We start from the raw sequence: 9,630 nt of genomic DNA, 5'->3' as shown, positions 1-9,630 counted from the left end.
TTGGGTGTCATGCTACATTTTGTATGTCTTATCGATATTTAGAAACATATTCAAAAGAGTAGAAGTTGTTATTATTTAAATAATGAAGTATTCTTCAAACATAAAGTAGGTATGTATATGCTACATATTGACACAAACCCGTTTACTTTTCTGATCTTTGGATTCCCAAATGTGTTTATTAGTGTACATTTACTTATACTTAATCCTTATATTTACACCAACAACACACGAACCGTTATAAACTTATAAACATTATAATTATATTATTGAAGCATTCTTTAACAATTTTACAGATTTTTATAATATCAATTTGATATTCATCTCGTATGCTGCTAAGGGTATTTTTATAATAATTTTTATTTTATTCTTCATTACGAATACCCAAAATGTATACATTATAAAATTTGCAATCTGAACTATCAAATGACAATTATTAACTGTAGTTTACTGATTTTGAAATCTCGAACCGCCATAAAAAGTAATTAACAAAAACTGAGGGAATCGCATGAACTTCAAAATGAGCGAGACGCGGTTTTGACGTATTGAATTTTAAACCTGATGCCTTTTGTTATCTATTATTCATGTTTTTCTTTGCCTAATACGTTCTCCTATTTATTTGTATTGAAGTCCTGTATTATTATGTTGTCATTTTAATGTTAAATTTAACAATGCCATTAAAGTGCGAGGTTTGGCATGCCAGAAAACCAGGTTCAACCCACCATTTTTTCCTTTAAAATTGTCCTGTACCAAGTCAGGAAAATGGCCATTGTTATATCATAGTGTTCGTTTCTGTGTGTGTAACATTTTTACGTTGTGTTTCCGTTGTGTCGTTTGTTTTCTCCTATATTTGTGTGTAAATTCACATTACTATAAGACGTTATGTTATATTGGTTATTCTCATCGGATTTTGTCTAATGCTTAGTCCGTTGCTATGTGTGTTACATTTGAATGTTGTGTCGTTGTTCTCCTCGTATATTTTCTGCGTTTCCCTCAGTTTTAGTTTGTTTCCCCGATTTTGTTTTTTGTCCATAGATTTACGATTTTTGAACAGCGGTATACTACTGTTGCCTTTATTTATGCGAGAAATAAGACAGATTACTGTCAGAACCTCAAAGTACACACATGGATCTTGTACTATTGGGGATTTAGAAAGATTGGATAATGATTTAAAAAGGATACTACTGAAATCACACTTACCAGGATAAAAAAAAAATATCTAGATATGAGTATTTATTGTTCTGCTTGCTGCTTGTCATTTTATTTATTTTTGCGGTGGTTGTGTATAAAAACATGTAGGGATTTAGATTTGGTCAATTTGTTTCTATATTTCATAATTTCTAAAATACATTTGCTTGGCGAGAACTCTGCCAATTTTACAATTTGTGAAACAAAATTGTATCAATCGAATGCCTTCATATATAAATCATTGTAATCGAAATTCACATAGTATCAGTTATACCAAATATAAGTTGAATCTATAATGTAAATAACAGGGAATACAATCCTATATATTTGAACAAATGATATGTTAGACGACCTAAAATTTAAACTAAGTTTCATTTAGAAATAGTGTGTATAATTTTAGTTAGACTTTGATACTTTTACAATTGAAAAAGACGTGAGTTGCCAACATGTTAGAAAATAAGATACCTACATAAACAACATGTTTGTGAAATGAATGAATTTGTTTGTTCAAATACCAAAGATCAAGTATATTTGCCAGGACAATAGTTAATAATAAAATAATCACATATTATTGAGAAAGAAATTTTTCATCTAATTATATTGGTCACTAGTTCACTTACCTTAGATTTTTAGTAAACAATTAGATTTTTTTAAATTTGTCTGTTACAATGATAAAAATTGTTTGATGTGTAATGTAATTTTTATACCGATCTATCTTGAATTTTGATAAATGATTATCTGTACTTGTTTAAAGAGACGGATAATTATTTATATCTTTAGAACAATTTTCCTTCTCATGATTGTGTATTTACTTTTTGAAATACTCAGTAATATACCGCCGAACAACCAGCATGAATATTTAAAATGATGTGTTCGGTTCTTCAAAGCAAAGAATTTAAACAAAATAAATGTGGGCACTCCAGACCTATTATAGACCCTGAGAGAGGATTTCTTTGATCTGTAACAATTGAAAACATTTTAATAATTACAATTGGGAAAAAATAGAATTTGACAAATTAATGGTGGTGTTCAAAAGATATACTCAAATTGCTGGGGATTGTCAACTATTGAACTCGGACATTGAACTCTGCAGTTTGGGAAATATTATACTGATGTTTTTCTCCGCGGTTACAAAACTTTTTTTGAAACACATATAATTTTGACTCAGTTGACCACAACTTCGACCAAGTACATTCACAAAAATACTGAACTCTTAGGAAAATTCCAAACAGAAATTCCCTAGTCAAATGGCAAAATCAAACTCCCAAACATATCAAACGAATGGGTAACACTTATATGTCATATTCCTGACTTGGTATAGGTTTATTCTTATGTAGACAATGGTGGATTAAACCTGGTTTATAGCTAGCCAACCCTCTCACTTGAAATACTCTTTGATGTTAATACAACAATGTTATAAAACTATGATGTTTACTAACTATCGTGTTGTGTTACATTGGTTCGAATAAGTAAGCTGGTTTTTTTTAGGAAAAAAAACTCTTGTTTTGCTATGTTTGTATCTTCTTATCACAAACCAAGATTTTGTACTAGTATTCAATATTTTTTATGGCCCCGCAACGAAGTCACAAAAATACTGAACTCCGAGGAAAATTGAAAACGGAAAATCCCTAATCAAATGGCAAAATCAAAATCAAATGATTAAACACATCAAACGAATGGACAACAACTGCGCTAAACATATCACTTGTACGACAGTCGCACCAATTTCCATTATATTGACAATGATGCATGAACAAAATGTCACAAATAGGGGTACAAAAACAACACAAACCCCACCAAAAACTAGAGAGATGATTTCAGGTGCTACGGAAGAGGAAGCAGATCCTGCTCCAAATGTGGCATCCGTCATGTTGCTTATATTGTTACAAAGTCGGTACATAGTCTAATTCGGTAGGTCACATTTGTGAAGAGGGAAGGTGATTGTAGTTACGAAATAAGGAACATATCCGATATCATCTATTTAACGAATATTCCATAACGTTCAACCAACTCGTGATGACGTCCGTAATATTTACGAAGTGATGATTGCAACTTCACCATTTGGATCTCTTGGTTTAAATATGAAAAGGTTACAATTGGGAAGCTGAAATCATTTCTTTGGTCGAAAAGTTTTTTTTCAACCGACCCTCATAGTCAATTTCTAGATATAAGTCCTAATTAAATGACAAAATCAAGAGCTCAAACACATCAAACGAATGGATAACAACTGTCATATTCCTGACTTGGTACAGGCATTTGTTTTTATAGCGCTAAACCTCTCACTTGTATCAGTCGCATCAAATTCCATTATATTTACAACGATGCGTTAAAAAAGATATTTATGAATTCCATTTAATTAAAAAAAATCCTTGACACTTGCTGTCAACTAGATGCAATTTCTTTTAAGAAATCTAATGTAACCAACAACAATTATCTTTTTCTAGATTTTTCACCGGAAATTCTTTTGAAAAGATTTACAAGAGAGACGAAATATTTTGTTGTGTATTAAATCTATGGTTAGATTTATAGATACTGAACTTTCTAAACTAAATCTAGATTAAGGATGTACGCTACTCTGTTTCAAAATAGCAAACTTTTTTAAAGACTTTTATTAATTGAAAGTAAATAAATAACGGTCGAAAAAAAACCAAAAAAAAACCAGTAATTCACGCTTATTTACACTTTTAACATTTAATAGCTTTTCTTAGTCATAGCTGTCGTGTTGATTAAGCGTTTGCCATATAATGGATAATAAATTGGTATTAGAAATAAAATCTTCATTTTTGTAGCATTCATTTTTTGTATATCTCCTTTCAAGACAACTTCGGTGATTTCTTGATCTTTGAACTACTGATATTTTGTTTAAAATGTTCTGTGAGATATAACACTTTTCAAGATAATAAGCAGTTATGCTTACGATTGGTAAAGTTCTGATTTCAAGTTCAGCAGATATTGTCCAGGATTTATTTTTTTCCAAGCATGTACTTTATTCATAACAATAGTCATCCAATAAGGTCAATCAATTTATCGTCGATGTGACATTGCCCTCTGTTCTTCTAAAACAACAAGAGTGCACATGCTGAAATGTCTGCATATTTTGATTTACGACTAAATTTATGTTGAAAGTGTGTAATATGAAGGTTTAACAACCAGTACCACATAAACATTATCAATAATTAATGTAAACAAGTTCAACTCCCAGACAGATATATTAAACATTGAATCATGCAGTATGATGTCAAGGTTAGGTGAAACCTATCAGACAGGCATTTACACCTTGCAATCATTTCATAACCAAATATAGTGGCCCTACTGCTAAAAGAATCTAGCAAAAAGACCATTTACACCACTGTCTCAGGTTAGGGGAGGGTTGGGATCCCGCTAACATGTTTAACCCCGCCACATTCTCTATGTATGTGCCTGTCCCAAGTCAGAAGCCCAGGGGCGGATCCAGCCATTTAAAAAAGGGGGGTTCCTAACCCAGGACAAAGGGGGAGGGGGGTTCCAACTACATGTCCCCATTCAAATGCATTGATCGTCCAAAAAAGGGGGGTTCAATCCCCGGACCCCCCCCCCTGGATCCGGGCCTGGAGCCTGTAATTCAGTGGTTGTCGTTTGTTTATGTGTTACATATTTGTTTTTTCGTTTATTTTTTGTACATATTTTAGGCCGTTAGTTTTCTCGTTTGAATTGTTTTGTTTGAGAAAAACATGACCTTGTGCAATGCCAAGTTACAGGTATCGACAGATTGTAGATCCATGAATATGTATATGCATATAACAAATTAGTAATATTTAGTTAGCTTTTAATTTACTGATAACAAAATCAATATTTATATCAATAAAAACAATATTCAATGATCTAATTACAATGTTGAATAGGTAACCTTTTAGAATAAGTTTATTGAAAAGAGCGACAGGTTTACATGGATCATTTCTAAATTTCCGGGCACGGTTAACAACATTTTCTTTAAAATGAGGATGTGCTATCCCGTTTGAAATAAGTTTTCTACAGGTACAACCAAACTTCAAAATCAAATTTTTATATCTATGGAAAAATTAAGTAATTTATGGTAACGATATCCCTGGTTTAATAATTTACCAGTAATACATAGGTTGCGTTCGTTAAAATAAAAAAACTTCACAACAGACACGGGCATAGCGAACAATTTATGAAATATAAACACCGTAAGATGGTGCCAAAGGAACATCACCATCTAAAAATGGAAAATTAACAATAGGGAACGAAAAATCGTCTCTTTTGTCGTAAATTTTAGTGTGGAGCTTCCCGTTTAAAACCGAAATATCTAAATCCAGGAAAGGACAGTTATTACCGGATAAATTTGATTTATTTAAAGTAGTTCCTTGGGGTAAATTTCCGCAGTATATTGAGAAAATTCTTGATTATTTAACCAAAAAATATCATCAAGATAACGGTAAGTGTTATTGAATTTATCAATTAAATGAAATTTCGACGGGTCTTTACTGAGTTCAGTCATGAACTGTGATTCGTAACAGTACAAAAACAAGTCTGCTATTAAAGGGGCACAATTAGTGCCCTGTGGGATACCTACAACCTGTCGATTAACTTTGTTGCCGAAACGTACATAAATATAATCAAGGAGAAAATTAACAGCTTCAATCATCTCATCACACCTCCAGTAAGTATGTCTAGCATATTTATCTTTCTCATTAGAGAAGAAGGCTTTAAATGAGTTGCAGCAAATATATCTACATTCAGCTTTACCAAACGACCATTTAATCAAATAGGAAAACTTTTGTTTAATAAGATAGTGTGGAAGTGTAGTGTAAAGAGTAGAAAAATCAAAACTATTAACAGAATCAAAAGAACCATCAAAAGCACGTAATTTATCTAAAACATTCAAAGAATTTTTACACTCCAAAAATCGTTTATACCACTGTGTTCATATATTTTATTACAATAGTTTATGATAAGCTCTTTAATAGTAGTTAATGTGTAGTTTAGGAAGCCAATACATAATAGGGACCTTCAAATGTTCAGAAGAAGCCTTAAGCTTTGATGTGGTTGTGATATGCTTGTTAACTATATGACTCTCTGTGGAGCGGATGGACTTGAATGTAGATGAATTTAAAATTTCATTCTTAAGAACGTCCGTGTAGTATTTACGGCATACCACCACCACATTGTTGGCTGCTTTGTCGGCCGGTACAAACACAAACCGCTTTGAAAGTATTTGAAGTTTATTTCATATTCTGGAAAAAGGTGTATTATGTACTCTATTATTTACTTCTAAATTATTTTCAAAATGTGGTATTCTCTTATCTACCACATCCATACATTTATTTAAATAAGAATCAAGAGATTTTTACCGTTTACACCATTTTTTACAAAACGAGGAAAGAGCATCTTTGGTGACTTGACGACACTCTTTCCAATCTATTTTAGATGGAGGACGATATTTTGGTCCTTTTTTTCAAATTTTTTTTAACCTCTCTGTTCTGGACGATATTGAGGTCCCCTGTAATAACATGGCCATAGGGAACATATCTAAACTTCGATGATTCACAGTTTCAAGTTAAGGGAGTATTACTATCTATATGCACGTCTGATGTAACCGACGTATAATTAAAAATAAAACTTCTGCTGGTTTTTTTGTATGTGTATGAAATTATAGGTGGTTCTATATTATCAAAATAGGGAGGTATAAAGTTTTGAACGGTAGAGTCATTAAATATATACTGTCTGATTGACATAAAGACCTTTTAAGGAACCCATACACCAAATAAATTGCTCCTTTTACTCACAAGTGAGAATTTCACAAGATAAAAAACTATATAATTTTTAAAGAAGTCCCTGAATCATGAAAATGAGGTATCTGCAAAGATTCCAGGTTGTCTTCTTACTGAAATATTAAGTTTACGCAAAATGTTTCAGCTGCTGCAGCATGATAGTAATCCCTTTGTTATGAAGTGAAAAACGATCTTACACTTCCAAAGAGACATTTTTAAGGCAGTTACCGGTTATGACATGCTTAAAAAATGTCACAAAGGAATAATTTTGTTATAAATTTCAGTATTTCAACTTCTGTTGTGACCTTGACCTTTGTGACCTGTTGACTCAATAATTGCTGTGATCATTGACACAGTATACACAATTAACCATGTACTAGTATATCTGACCTACTGTTTATAAAAAAAAATACAACTGGAAGCAGCACGTATTGTCACTGGTCTAACAAGCTATGCTAGCACTCAATCACTTTATTTAGAGACGGGATCTGAAAAATTAAAGATTAGACGGGAAGTTAAGAAATTAACTTTATTTTACAAAATTATGAAAGAGGACGCCCCAGAATACTTATTAGATTTAATACCCCCTACAGCTGCAGAAACAAACAATTACAATCTACGAAGCAGTCAAATATATACCAAACCTCTAGCAGACTGTCTCTTTATCGGGAATCATTTATTCCATCTAGTATCAAACTGTGGAATTCGCTCGATTTAGGTATTAGAAATGAACTTTCTTTAAATGTGTTTAAATCAAAAATAAAACAGAAATATTATAATCAAAGAGCTGAAAGCTCTGAAGAAAAATGACGCCACTGTCTCTAATATTGGGATAGTTTTTATGCAAGTCTTGATTTTCACATACCGTAATTAGTTTAACAATGCAACATGTCTCGTAAGCAAATAATTGATATTCGTATATGTGTGTGTGTGAAGTGAAGGTGACAACTGGCTGTTTTTTTTAAGACAATTGAATAGGTCAAGACTACCTGAATTGTACAAATGAATACCGTAGAAAGGCTTGTATATTTCTCAATGGTACATAGTCTGAATCCGGGTCCGTTCGCGCCCAACTCATGTTCCCCCCCTTTCACTTTCACACCCTACATGTTCGCACCCAATCTTAATTGGTTTTGTGTTTAATAACTCTGTAAGCAAGTGTTTTCTTATAAGTATAATTGTTGTCATTGTCTTAAAATAAAGTGAGACAGCATTTTTGTTTGTGTTGATTGATTGATTGATTGTTGGTTGCTTAACGTCCAGTGGCAAATATTTCATGCATATTCAGGACGAGAACAAGTTCACAATAAATACAATAGGTAGGTTGATACAATAGAGGCCATCTGGGATGATGGTCGGAGAAATTTGGTCTGCCACCGGAAAAAGAGGGTATATTGGATAGGAACAGAAATTTGGCCTTGCAACAGGCCACCTACGGACCCCTTAAAGAGTTGTTGCAAGGGTTCTTAACGTGCAAAGAGCGTGGCACTCTCTTTACACGAGACATCAGATTTAACGTCCCCCTTCTGACCGTACGTGACTGCGAACTTGATACATCCCGCACAGCCAAACGGACGCCCCACTTCAGCAAGCGTTTTACTGCCGGTCGGGAGAAGACCAAGTGACCATATTTCTATTCCCCAGTCACCCTTGGGGAGTGTTTGTGTTGAATAAATCTTAATCATGTTTTGGATAGCGTATTGTTATTGCAATTTAAAACAACAATCATGATTTTCCAATTATTCAACTTGAATTTGAATTAAAATTGGGCGCGAATGAGTAGAGTGCGAACGGACCTTGGGTGTGAATGTGCCAGGTGCGAACGTGTAGGGTGTGAAAATGTATTGGGCGCGAACAGACCTGATACCACATAGTCTGAACCCCCTTCTCCCACAAAATATTAAGTAAAAAATATTTGTGTTACTGTTATCAAAGGTCTAATGAAACTCAGGTAATTTCAAACATTTGTCAAAGAATTCTAGTCAACCTGCAACTGGACAAATAAGCACCTGGTTAAATCGACACTGGATATAGTCAATTCGTCACCCATGTTAAATATATATTTTAACAGTATTGCAGTAAAAATAAGAAAGGGGTTGCCAGAATTTTTTTCAGTATTTAAGCAAAAAGAGTTTAATACTAACTTTCACATTTTTGGGTGTTCATGTACATTTTGTATATATTTATTTTTCTCAACTAAATGACTTTTTTGGCTTATTTTTAATAATATATATATGAGTAACCGTTACGGTAGTCCAAATAATTATTACGTCTGGCAAGGATTTTTAAATTTTATTCTGGGACACCTTCTTATGACCGCAAGGCTATATGTATGTTAATTTTTTTCTGGGACGCCTTCTTACGAAGCCTTCCTACGAACGTCTAAGGAAGGCGTCCCAGAAAAAAAATAAAATAGCCTTGCCAGACGTCATTATTATTTGGACTAATACATGAGATATTGGATATTTTTATGCGTTATTTTAACCAGTTGAGCATTTTACAGGATTGTTTGTTTAATGCTGTTTAAACTTTACTGAAAAAAAAACACCTAAAATTTGCTAATTATTTGGCATGAAAGTTTGATTTATTGAAAGGGACTCATAGTTTTCCATTTTATTTTAATTATTGTCTAATTGTTAAAACAATAGCTTGGGTAAAGGCTTCGTTGTTTACT

Source organism: Mytilus edulis, chromosome 3 (assembly GCF_963676685.1).
Source record: "Mytilus edulis chromosome 3, xbMytEdul2.2, whole genome shotgun sequence".
Classification (NCBI taxonomy): domain Eukaryota; kingdom Metazoa; phylum Mollusca; class Bivalvia; order Mytilida; family Mytilidae; genus Mytilus; species Mytilus edulis.
Note: the sequence above shows the minus strand (reverse complement) of the source record.